Source organism: Anguilla rostrata, chromosome 3, assembly GCF_018555375.3.
Source record: "Anguilla rostrata isolate EN2019 chromosome 3, ASM1855537v3, whole genome shotgun sequence".
Lineage (NCBI taxonomy): Eukaryota > Metazoa > Chordata > Actinopteri > Anguilliformes > Anguillidae > Anguilla > Anguilla rostrata.
This window is the reverse complement of record NC_057935.1, coordinates 69,506,365-69,519,918: the sequence shown is the minus strand read 5'-3', so window position 1 is coordinate 69,519,918 and position 13,554 is coordinate 69,506,365. Positions and strand designations below refer to the sequence as shown.

Genomic DNA, 13,554 nt, shown 5'->3' with positions numbered 1-13,554 from the left:
GGGGTTGGGCAGCCCTGCTCTAGCTGTTGAATTAGGTGTGCTTTGTTTGGGTTGGAGTGAAAACCTACAGGACGGTAGATCTCCAGAAACAGGGTTTGGCAGCCCTGTCCTAGGGACAAGTCTGGGTTCAGCACTGACAAAAAAAACAAAAAACATTTAGAATCAGGTTAGCCTCAAAGGGAGTAATTACCGTCTGTGGTCACAACAGATGTGTCACTGCAAGGTCTCTCCTTGGGACCAAGCCAGAAAAGAGGCCTACTGCTTTAGAATACAAAGTAGAGGTAAACACAAGATATTAAAATTAAACCATGATAAGTGGACAAAGATGGAGTTTAAGGAAAAAGCAATGAGTCTTCATAAAACTCATTTTATCACCGATGCTTAACGTTAATTTGCAAATTACAGGTAAATTAACTACTAATGACATATGCTTATTTCAGTGGAAAATGTCACTGCATGTCCACAAAAAAAAAACCTTTTTTTATTTTTTATTATGTCATTAAGTATTATAAAAAGCATTTCATTTTCCTGACTAGACCAGGAAACAAATGACTAAGAAGACTTACCTCCCAGAAACAATTAGGTATACATAGATTTTGCCTTGTAACTATCATGAGCTATAATGAGATTTTGCTTTGATGGCATTATTTTGAGAATGTCAAACATAACCTATATGCTTCCAAATTCTAATTGGTCCCTACTCTTGACAATGATACCATTCTGAATAAATATACCACGAGACTAGAAATACTGAACAAGCATTTTTATCAGTGTAGACATTGAACCATTATGGCTGTAGATCAGCATGGCAGATATTAAGTAATAGGGTAGCCAAGAAAGTAATAATAGTTAACCTCTCTCAAGAGCACACAAGTGTAAGCGACTCATAAAATAAACATTTGGTGAAATGTTTGTCTCTTGCATGGATGCAGCAGCCTGCGGTCTTCCGGAACTTTCCGGAATTATCCGGAATGCATGCCCTACAAATGCAAGTTCGGAAAACCGACCGCTATCGCCACGCACTGTTCCGGAAACCGCGCATTCTCATTAATGTGCTCCCAACACACCTCCGTCCCCTTCTCAAAGCTTTAAACACGTTTTTATGCTAATTCATGTTGCCATCTGTGTTTAATTATCTACCGTTCCAATTTGGAAAGGGATGATTGCACAGGGTGGGACCATTATATCCCTTCCAGATCTAACAGGAAGTGACAAGTGAGGGGCGACATAGCTCAGGAGGTAAGAGCGGTTGTCTGGCCAGTCGGATGGTTGGCAGTTCGATCCCCCGCCCTGGGCGTGTCGAAGTGTCCCTGAGCAAGACACCTAACCCCTAATTGCTCCCAATGAGCTGATTGGTACCTTGCATGGCAGCCTTTCACTGTTGGTGTGTGAGCATGTGTGTGAATGGGTGAATGAGAGGCATCAATTGTAAAAGCACTATTTACAATTTAGGAATGTCCTGGAAAATATGCATTAGTGTGTCAGGTTTTCAGTACAGAGTCAGGACTGATCAAGTTATCTGTCCACTCATCGATTGACCCTGCAACCCACCAATGAACACAAAAATGTGTAATTGGCTATTCATACTCACAAAAGTAATTTTCAGTCATGTATTCTGTACCTAAAATAATCACATTTAATTTAAATATTGCATGCAGCCGTTTTCAGTCATGTATTCTGTATCTAAAATAATCACATTTAATTTAGATATTACATGCAGCCGTTACTTGGTTAAACTTAGTTGTAAGGCAGTGTACTGTACATGCATAGTAGTGATTTGATTCATGGCCACAATGTGCAATAATTTTTCCATTGCAATTTATTACTTCTACCACATGTAATGGGAAATACTGAAAGGTTAAATGACTCCCCCTTCATACCTCACTGAGTTACTTAATCATTTATAGAAAGCAGTTTTAACAATTTACTGTACCAGGAGTTGCATGCATTTATATGAAGTTACATTAACTTTGCAGTTAAACCTGAAAACTAAGTTATACTTGATCTTTAAAATTAATGTGTCACAGTCACATAATTTAATTTGAATAAGCATTTGCTTAAAATTACTACCACTTCTACAGTGTGGTGTATAAACTTAAATCTGACATACATTGACCAAATGCATATAAGACACAGGAAATTAGACTACATGCAGTGTTGTCCTTTGGTATCTGGGATACCAAAATCTGATGACAAGCTGTCCAGCTGGATGACGGCATTTGAAAAATAAGCACCCGGCACAGAGATCATAAGGGAAGACTGCCGTGTGTGTGAAGTGGTTTTGAATGCGCAAATGTGAATGTGACCTATGGGACGACATAGCTCAGGAGGTAAGAGCGGTTGTCTGGCCAGTCGGAGGGTTGTCGGTTCGATTCCCTGGCCTGGGAGTGTTGAAGTGTCCCTGAGCAAGACACCTAACCCCTAATTGCTCCCAACGAGCTGATTGGTACCTTGCATGGCAGCCTTTCACCATTGCTGTCTAAGTGTGTGTGAATGGGTGAATGAGAGGCATCAACTGTAAAGCGCCTTGGATATATAAATACATAGATGAAAGCGTACATGAAATACACAGATTTTTTTTATTTTATGTATTTATTTTTTTTGCCAATTCAGTCGTGATACCAATTCCACCGCGTGTATCACACAGTCCTGGTTGACGCGCTGTCCTCTGTCGGTCTGGGGAGGGCGTAGGCTACCGCGTGCCCCCCCTTCGATACGTGTGGAGTCGCCAGCCCGCTCGTTTTCACCCGACAGCGAGGCCCCGACGTGATTTTAAATCTTTCTTTGGGGGGTCCCCCCCCCTCGCCGAAAGGCCCAGAGCAGCGGGGAGACGATTTGTCGGAAAGAGAGATCCCCGAGGCCGCGGAGATGACTTTTCATCGATTCGCCTCGCTGCGTACGCCCCATGATTATAAAGCCGGGACGACTATAAAACCCCCCGAAATCAATGCTGCCCCTGCTTGCTCTGCGGAGGAGCCGACCAGAGCGATGTTTTCATTCATTTAGCCTCTCCGTTTCCTGTTTCCTGGAAACCCAGCCGACTCCGTAAATTAAAAATATTGAAAACACTTCTGTTGATAGAGCCTTTCTTTTTTTTTTTTTACATGCTAGGTTATATTAAATTGGCACTGTGTATATAGATTTATGGATTATAGCCCGACTCCTACTTCCACCCACATAAATGCATATACTGTACTATATACACACAAACACCTATGCAAAGGCAGATATTCTGAAAAAAAATATCGAGCATAATATTGCTATGTAAACTGGTTGGTTAAAATGTAATAAAAATGTCCCATAAATTAAATGTTGTGATTGTGTTATTACTATAACATGATTGTTCCTATGGGATGGGTATCATTTAACATTTTTAGGTTCTGCTTCTTTATTTCAATACCAATTCGAAATTTAGAGGCAATAACTTAACAAGTAAGCAGTGATAGAATTGTTTTGACATTGTTGTCAATCATGGCCTTATTATTAACTGTGGAAATCTCAAGAACATGAGTATGTCTGTAAATGGTTTTTAAGATTTGTCTTCAAAAAGAATGGCTGCATGTGACTAAATGACTAATGTGACTATATGACTAATGTCATAAAAGAAAATAAACATTTCAGATATTTTTATATATGCTGCTACAGCCTCCTTCATTTTCAAATAATGAGTCAATTATGTGATGTTGTTATATGACATGCTGTAATTTGTTTTTATTCATCCATAATGTATGCCACTTTAATTTCTAAAACAAACTAAAGCGTCTTTTCTGAAACAATTTTTTGTGAAGATAAAAGGAACATTCATATTCATCACGGTTAGAAATATGTTATGTACTGTTGTTTTAATCTGCAGAACTTCATGCTAAGGAATCTGTTTAGTTTCTCAGGTATCTGACTGGATGCAGTACTTTACAAAGCAAAAGTGCACATCTCTCTCTCTCTCTCTCTCTCTCTCTCTCTGTTGAAATGCATGTCCAGTCTGGCGGAATGTCTGCAGAAATATAGTTTATTTTTATTTTTATTAAACTTTTTTTTAGCGGTGGTGTTCCCATGATTCCCTGTCGTAGACATAGTAGGCGGCAGACGGGCATATTTCTTTTTATTCACAGGCTCTATTTATTTGGTGGCTCAATTTCTCATTCTTGTCAAACTCTCCTTAACTCCTCCCCCCCCCCGCCGCCGCCGCCGCCGCCGCTGAGCTCCACTGCCCCCGCTGATTAACAGGACCGCCTTAATGGCGGGCGGGCGCTTCATTGCCCATTTCATTGCTTGGTTATCTCTGTTTTTTGGCCCTTGTTTTATTGGCTGTGCCTGTCCATGACGCGCTCTCTCTCTCTCTCTCTCTCTCTCTCTCTCTCGCTCTCTCTCTCTCTCGTGTTCCAACGGCTGGAGTTGTCTGAGGACCGTTTATTCCGACTCTCGGCCCAGCGCGTACTGGATCCCTCTGGTTCTGTTTCTGGTCAGCGAGCAGCGGCAGGTTAACCATAGCAGCGCAGCCACGCTTGACGCTCTTACGTGCCACGCCCATACGTTCAGGCATGAGTAGACATTTTTTTTTTTTCCCCCACTGGATTTATTGATGCAGGGTGTCAGTGGAACCGTTGCCCATCGCCGCAGCGTAATAATATGGGCTTCCTCGGAATTAACCAATTTCTTCTTTATTCTTCGTTCTTCATTCTTCAACCGTGTTAACAAAGGCAGAAGCCGAATTCGCGGTCAAATATTTCCGCTCTCGCACGACCGCTTCACATTTCTCTGTTAGCATCGGGGTCTGTGAAGTGGATGCACATTTATGCACGCGAGATTTGCTTCAACAATCACAGGAGAAGCAGCGGGGAAGCGGGCTGGGAGGGCGGGACGAGATCGTCTCTCTCTTGGCAGTTCTGTCTTTAGGCCAGCCATCCTTAACGATGACATAATTATCTGCTCCAATGACAGATTATCAAAATTAGCTTAGCTCCTGAAAGTATGAGAGAGAGAGAGACAGAGAGAGAGAGAGAGAGAAACTTGGAATGCAGCTGACTTTTAATGAGGTAGCTGATGCGATGTCATATATGCAAGTCTAGCACATTGTCCTTCTTTAAAAACCATTAACATCATCATGTCTTATAGGAAACCCATTTTGAAAAGATGGTACCTTTGAGTTTTCTTGGCATTTGGATCTGCAAAATTAAAGTGAGAGAGAGAGAGATAGCAGGTTAGGCACTTGCTATTCTTCTTTACTTGATTGAATTTTTATTCACAATACTTGAATATTGAACATGACATATCATGTTATGATATTCATGGAACCATGAAAATATAGTTTTATCAATAAGTGCATAAAACGAAAGTCGCTTCAACGAATATTCTAGCATGCAGGGGAAACAATATTGCCGATACATATTCAATGACAGTTTTTCACAGATATACCATGCTTTCCCGCCACCCCCGCACTTCTGTATAGGCTATAATTTTCACACACACACAAAAAAATGCCCATTATGTCCTGTGAGGATTTTTCATGATTAACAGTGATTACAGAGAGCTTTGCAGAGCCAGTCAGCTAATGCTCGAACCTGCGGAAGTACCACTCAGGAGTCACCACTCAGCCGTTTGTGAGGTGTGGGGGTGTCCTCTGTACGATAGGTAAGGCAAAGTGTCCCTCGGACAGCTCACACCTGTTAATGGCCCGCACCTGTTAAACGCTCTCATTGTACCTTGGGGCTTATAGGGTGGCACACGGGTCAGCCCATTTATCCCCTACAGTGCCACACGTACAGGCGAAAGTGACAGAGAGGTGACTCAGTGTAATTCAAGGTAAAAAGAGGTTTTTTTTAAATAAATAAAAAATCAGAACACGAATCCATTTTTTATGGAACACTGTAAATGTAATAATGTATACCTTTAAGAAAAATAATACTCTGTTCTCTGGGGACTATAATTTTCTTCTGGATTTAATTTCTGTTCCTCTACCAGGTCTGAACCATATGGCCACTGATGACTGCCTGGTCTGATGCTTTACTTTTCCAGCTGGTTCACATAAAAAACCTACACATTAAAAATATGATGCTTAAAAATGTTTGAACCCATTTTGGGTCATGCAAGATGTAACACTGCTACTCTGCAAATACACAGAGCCAATGATACTGTACATTAGTGGGACTGTGTGTCTTGATTATGATTATGAGTCGAAATCTGGCAGACTACCTGCGATGAGCAAACATAATTTATTTCATTTCAATGTTTGAAAATTTCATCACGTGCAATGGTTTATTTATTGGAAGTTAGGCACCATGTGTGTTCCCAAGAATATATATATATATATAAGGGCAGCAAGGTGGTGCAGTGGATAGCACTGTTGCTTCATGGCATGAAGGTCCAGACAAGGAAGTCCAGCATAGTTGATGGTTTGAATCCTGTGCCTTTCTGTGTGGAGTTTGCACGTTCTCCCAGTGTCCCCTTGACTTTCCTCCGGGTACTCCACAATCCAAAGACGGATTAACTGGAGAGTATGAATGGTGTGCATGCGCCCTGCAATGGAACTGTCAAACTGTCCAGGGTGTATTCCTGACTCTCAGCCAATTCATGCTGGGATAGGCTCCAGCACCCTGCCCAGGAATAAGCGAGTATAGATAAGATGATGAATATATAGATATGTCCAGTGTACCATGACCATATCTTAGACATTGTAACTATATATTATATAATATAATATAATATATTATATATTATTATATCTGATAGTTACATGCGTTTTTATATAATATAATATTATATATTATTCTGGAACTATTCACTGGTTGGTTTCTGTTGAGAAGCACACATAATGATATTATAATGTACAGCGAAGAAACACTGGATTTCCACGGCAACATATTCATCAGGCTTTCCCTTTAAAGGGCACAAAGATTTTTGTGGCCAGTTAGAATGGATGAGACGGAACCAGGGTAAATGAAATTACATTTATCAGCGTGGAGCACGGTGCAGCACGGCGCGGCAGACACACTGCGATATAATCAACCGGATCTTCCCAAGAAGGTAAACACAATTCACGCCCCCCACTTCTGACGCATTTGTTATGGGAGCAATAATCATTTACAGTCCGTATTGTCAACCGTCCCGTGGCCGGTGCAATCAATTCCATTCTCAACGCGTCTCTGGTCCCCTCAACTGTGAAATTGCAGAACTGCATCAAAGGAGGAAAAATAAATTAAAAGTAGCGTCGTAATGTATAATGTCGTATGTGTGGCATGATGCTAAATTCTCATCCCATCACGCCTAACTAATATGCTGGCTAGATCTCGGAGGCTAGCCGGTTGGCCCATTTCCATAACTGAGGCGCGTGTATTTATCGCTTTTAGTTTGCACATAACTACAGGGCCCTGCGATAGATCGGCGGCCAGTCCAGAGTGCATTCCTGCCTCTCGCCCCAACGCATGCTGGGATAGGCTCCAGCACCCGCCGCGACCCTGCTCAGGATAAGCGGGTATAAATAATGGATGGACATATCTGCAGCTTGGCAACTGCCATCCCCGAAGGTTGGCAAGTCTAGTAATCAGGGCATAGTTCATTATTATTGATTGTGTGAGTGTATGTACTCATGCTTCTGTGACTGTGTAGTTGGTAAAAGTCGAGAACATGCACGTAGCACTGCACAGTAAAATGTCCAGTGCAGACCTGGGTCAAATACATATTTATTTTGGATTCAAATACTTTTATACGCTTTACTGATCTTGTCTGGTGTATTGGGACCAATGAAATACTCTCAAAAAGGGCAAACCCCGCCTTCTGGTTATATCGGAAGGCTCAGTTACACCAGGCAAAATCAATAGAGCACAGAAAAGTATTTGAATCCAAAACAAATACGCATTTGACCCGGGTCTGATCCAGTGTTAAATCAACTCTTACACTGTACGGTCCTGCTCTGGTCCAGTGTAGGCCCAGCTCATGTATTCCGCTCGAGTTGAATTGACACCGGACTTTTTTACGGTGTGCCTCCACACGTTTACTCAGACGGCTAGCCAGACCCGCGCGCCAGCGCCGTGGGTTACCTTTGCCCGCTCCTCCGGAGAACCGTTCACACATCGGAATTATTCAGCGACGGAGGGAAATGTCTCACTAATCCTGGATGACCTTGCATCTCCAGCGATGATGGATGTGATCTCACTTTTATTCATCGGCTCCCGGAATCCGCCCGGCGCGCCTTTCCCAGAGCCGTTAAATCTGTCACGTTGGCTCTCCGCGCACCAATCACTTACCCACAGCGGCGGCCTGCAGGGTCTCTTAGTCCCGTGGAATGTGGCCATGTTGAAGGGGTACAAGTATCGCTGTTGTAAATGGTACTGTGAGAGAAACTCAACTTCTTTCCTGCGCTTTCCAAAATAAAGGCACTGTGGAGGTACATTTGTGTTCTGGAACAAATTTACAAAATGTACCCAAGAGGTACAATGTTTGTACCTTTTAGCCACTTTTTTGTACTTGTTTTTTTTTCTGAGAGTGCATTTACTAAGCATTCTGTTGAAATGTTCACTGTTAAATGAACTCTTCCAGAGCACACACTGTCCCTATTGGGCTCATATGCAGTCTGTTAGAGGTGAACTAACACTGTACTGTTCACTGTGTATGAAATGGTCTGGCTGTTCGATGACCTGAGTCATGATTGGAGGGAATGAATTGGAAACTCTACAGGGAAGATTCATAAAAACTGAAATGAGGCGAACAATATATTTCGCGAAGCTGTTAAAAAAATAATTCAGATTGACAATAGCATTACGATGACAATAAGGTTAGTGGGGAGAAATCAGACATGACCATTTGAACACAGAGTGATGATCAGAAAGATCTAAGTCAGCGTTCTAGAACTCCATTGTTCCAGTTACCAGCGGTGACTGTTACACCAGCCTCAGAATTTTCAGTTAAGAACATTCTGATCACATATTTGTAACCTCACTACTTATTAAAGAGTTAATAATGCAGCATCATCTTTGTCCAGCTGGCAGGCACGGCAGTGGGTCCTGTTCAAGGACACAGGGCCAGATTTGTCAGTCCTCTGGCACCGTGGACCGACCTGGGCAGAGTTCAGATTGACCCTCAGCTCATTGCAACCCTGTCCACGGGTATTTATAGGAGATAATTTCAGCTATGAATAGTTTAAGTGTGTTGCCTGAGAGATCACACATCTAGAATTGGATTTTTAAAAAGGAGGACAGGGGGTTGGCAGGCATAGTATTATGAATATAATACTAGGCTATTTGTTTGTCATATGGTCTATGGAACGAGCTAAAATGAATCAGACATTTTCACACCAGGACCAATATTGTCCATCCCAAAAGATGAACTGTCCAGGAAGAGGTGAGCCTAATGTATCGCTTAATTCATTGCATTATTAATTAGGTACATGCTAGAATTGTTTTATTGTGCTGAAACCAATGCATTCAGTGACATGAAATGGCAAATATTTGATATTTCAACTGTGAAATTATGAAAGCCAAATTTCTCCGGGGCAATCATAAATTATCAATAGGCTAATCATCCTCAATCACTCACGCTTCATGGTAGTGAGTGACCATTTTTTTTTACATTTAATTTGTACTCCGTGAAAGATTCTCTGAGTTTCATAGGATAAAGTTTCAGTGCCTTCTTTCACCACACACACACACAAATACATGTACGCATCCACACACACATACATGCACACACACACACAGACACACACACACACACACCCAGACACACACACACACACACACACGCACACGCATGCACACACAAACACACTCATGCACACTTTATCACATATTTATGGATCGGATGGGCACGAAGAGAGATTTGTCTTTTCTTCTCTGAACGAAACAGACAGACCCGAGTGCTGGGAAACCAGACAATCAGCAGCTCGGGAGGAATGCTGCCGGTGTGCACAAGCACTCGGAGGACAAGCACGAGGAGAGGAAGAATGAGAAGGGATGTATTTAATGAGCAGCTGAGGGGCTCGTAGCAAATCCTACGCGCCGCTGTGTGTTCGGTTACGCTCCTCTTGTAAGGACCGAGGCGAGTAAACAAGACGACAGGATGGATCAACGGCACTTGTGCTTCATAGCTTGTGTAATTAACACCATTCCCAGAATGGAGGGTACGGTGACTTAGATATGCCGTTAGAATGCTACTGATAGAATAGTACAGGAAATCAAACGTATTATTCATATTTAAAATGAATGAAATGTAGTTGTTGCCCGTTGTTAGGAAAGAACTTGTTCACATCAGAAGTGTACAGATCTCTGAGAGGTGGAACACCTTTAATCATTCCAACAAAGCCTGTCTTGTTCCTGCTGAGCATGTGTCAGGTTCACTTGGGAAGAGGATGAAAGGCATCCCATAATTCTCAGCACAACTGGAAAACAAGAAGAAGAGACACCACAGCAAACGAGGACGTCAAAGAGCGGTAGTAATGCAGGAGTGGAATCAAGAATATCTGCTCACGTTGTAGACGACATTCAGCAAGGTCATTGGCTGACATTTGCCACAACACGGCCGCAGGATCCTGTCTTCCTGGGACTTTTATTACTTTTCATTTAAGAATTTCCCTCTATGCAGTCTGTTAGCCTTCTGTTTTTTTTTTGTTTTAATTTTACATTAAAAAAAAAAAATTGTATCTTCACTGGGGTGGCACAGTGGTTGGTACTCCGCTTTCGTCCCACAGTCCAAAGACATGCAGGTAGGCTAACTGGAGACTCTAAATTGCCCATAGGTATGAGCGTGTGACTAAATGGTGTGTGTGCCCTGAGAGAGATTGGCGACGTGTCCCGGGTGTATTCCTGCCTCTGGCCCAATCCACACCCGCTCTGGTACCCCCCGCAACACTGGCCAGGATAAGCGGATTAGATAATGGATGGAACCTGCCCAGGATAAGCGGGTTAAATAATGGACGGATGGATGCAGCTACACCAAGTTGCCTCCTCTCTTCCTTACACTACTCCAGTCCAGTAATGCACACCACTAGCAAATATATACTTTGTTATGATCCTCTTATAAATCTAGACATCATGTTGTTTTTTTCTTCTACAATGGTGACATGCTTTGAGTGAGAAACTGCAGTGTGTTTTTTTTTCTTTTTTTTTTCTCAATGATATTCTTGATTCTGCTTTTATTTAGACTCAGTGTTTTTGTGTGTCTGACAAGAAGGTTTGAGGGGTCACAAGCACCATGTGATTATGAATACAAACTCCATGCTGAGAGTTACACCCTAGCTACCATTCCTGCTCCCTGTATTATTTTGGGAGAGTCCAGGGGTGCGTAATCATATGGTACATTGCACCGGAAGAATATTTGTGTTTGCAGATGCCTGTTTCCACTTGAATGCATTTTCCAAATTAGAAATTAAACTTCCATCAGCAGAAAATGATCAACTAGGTTTGACTGTGCCCTGAAAGTAGAATTGGGGAACAGTTGATTTAAACTGTGCTTAAAGTGCATGTGGGTTGACAGTTTATGAGGACATTGAGGCAGGCTGAGGTCTGTGTTCAGGAACCTTGGCTGAAACAGTCGGTAGTCGTCGTCTGTGTTAATATTCATCATCAGTGACATGAAAGGGTGGCTTACCTGTCAGTCAGTTAATTATTTATGAATAATAAATAATATATTAACACGGAGAGATAAAAGATAATTATAAACTCAGCCATCTTTTAAATTTGAGAATTTCATGGTGAGATCTGCTTATATTTTTACGGTGTCAAGGGCAAAGGAAAAGGGTAAAACAAACTCAGCATACAAACTCTGCCAACCATTAAAAAAAATAAAAAATTAAGTAGAACTAATAGTCACCTTGCAAAACTCGAAATATTGCCTCCTCTCTTTTGCTGAAAACAGCTATCATAAAGGTGAGATGTGGTGGTCAGTAACAAGGTTATCGTCATTACAAGTTGGGGCACATTTGTGAGTTTAAGGTTCTTCTATGCAGCATGACTGAGCACCACAGCCATTGGAAAGTAGAACTTTCTTCACGCTACATTAGTCCAAAACATATTTAAATGTACCTTGGAGGCATACAGCACAATTCCTGTCAATACCGATAGATCTCAAGTTTCACTGAAATACTTCTGTCATTTTTTCATTGCAACCACTTACAAATAGGTGCATATAACAGTGTGAAGTTTATAAACACATCGTATCACAATAAATAATATATTATTTTCAATGCAATTTTCAGTCATTTTTCAAGGCATCCTGCTGAAGAGTGACAAAGGCTTTGAGATCAATTATGACTCAGCTGGGGATTCTATGGACATTATAATGGACATTCTAATCTCAAGGGCTTTGAAGGTAAAATGCAACAATAGATGTCAAAGTTTGAAGTGAATCATTCGTGACTCATAATTCCACATGGAATCATTAGACATGAATGATTCTGGGTGCAGCTGTTTTATATGGTACCAATGGACATTTCTACAGTCATTGTTAAGGTTTGTCAGTATGTGGAATAAGTGAATTAGCAACACAGACTTTTCAAACTAAGAAAAAAGAGAGAGAAAAAAGCATTTCTCCATTGTCTGCTGAAAGAGTACAGTCTGGCCAAAACTAGTTGGTGCACTCATAGTGAAAGAGTGAAGAACATAAGATAAAGTGATACAAAATCAAAAGGATTTTGTTGTGTAACCTTAGGGCAACCATGCCAGGCCAGTCCATGCCAAGCAATAGGATTTATTTATATGTAGACTGAATGCATGCATGCGTGCGTGTGTGTGTGTGTGTGCGCGCACATATATGCGCACAGCGAAGAACTATAGAAACATCGACAGCTCTTGGTCATTTAACATTCTCCATTAATTTACAACGCTTTTATTGCATGCATTTTATTTACAGAAAGGGTAGCATTTCGAAGTCGTAATTATGTCTAATTTCATTAGGTCAAATAATGGTTAAGATGGAAACCCATAAAAATGGATTGTGGAGGCTATTAAAACCTGGGAAATGGCTGGCTGTTATATTGCTAATGATGCATGAAATACGGCTTAAATCCTGAAGACAGTGAGAGAAAGTTGTTTTGTTTCATGTTCCCCCATCCAGCAGCTGAGATACTATTCGATGCTGAGCTCGTTGCAAAGAAATATGTTGAGTCAGAGGTGTCGTCAAAGATACCGGCAAAAAAAAAGTGGGAACAAATTAGTTTTATGTTTCAATTCAGTCTTCTCCTTTCGCCACCTACAAACTCCAGGAGCTCTTTAATCTAATTCATGCAACTTGGATCTACTTCATGACAGTGTAGAGTACTGTAAATAATGTCATCTCACAGGAATCTTCTAAAAAAAAAAAAAAAGCCATCTGATATTTTGCTGAGGGGTGAATGTTTGCTAGTTTCTTTTTTTTCCCCCTCCTGTGAAGAGATCTAGGCTCTGGGATTATGGTGGCCCGAAACAAGAACTGATCCCAAACTAGGGTGGGTGAGGGAGATGGGGGGGGGCGGGTGGGGGGCACGGGGGGGTTTGCAGAAGGACCGGGGAACCAGCACTACAGCAATACCACTGAAAAAGCTATTTGCACCCCTCTGCATCCTGCACAATTTTCATGTCTTTCAAAAAA

The 13,554-nt window shown here is 41.6% G+C and overlaps 1 long non-coding RNA gene across 1 annotated transcript; it reads left to right on the top strand.

Annotated features, from left to right (window-relative positions):
- The first annotated feature begins 9,099 nt into the window (after nucleotides 1-9,099).
- LOC135252070 (uncharacterized) lies at nucleotides 9,100-11,380 on the top strand. Its single transcript, XR_010329300.1, has 2 exons — nucleotides 9,100-9,333; nucleotides 9,838-11,380. It is a non-coding gene; the product is annotated as an uncharacterized LOC135252070 (long non-coding RNA).
- The last annotated feature ends 2,174 nt before the right edge of the window (nucleotides 11,381-13,554 follow it).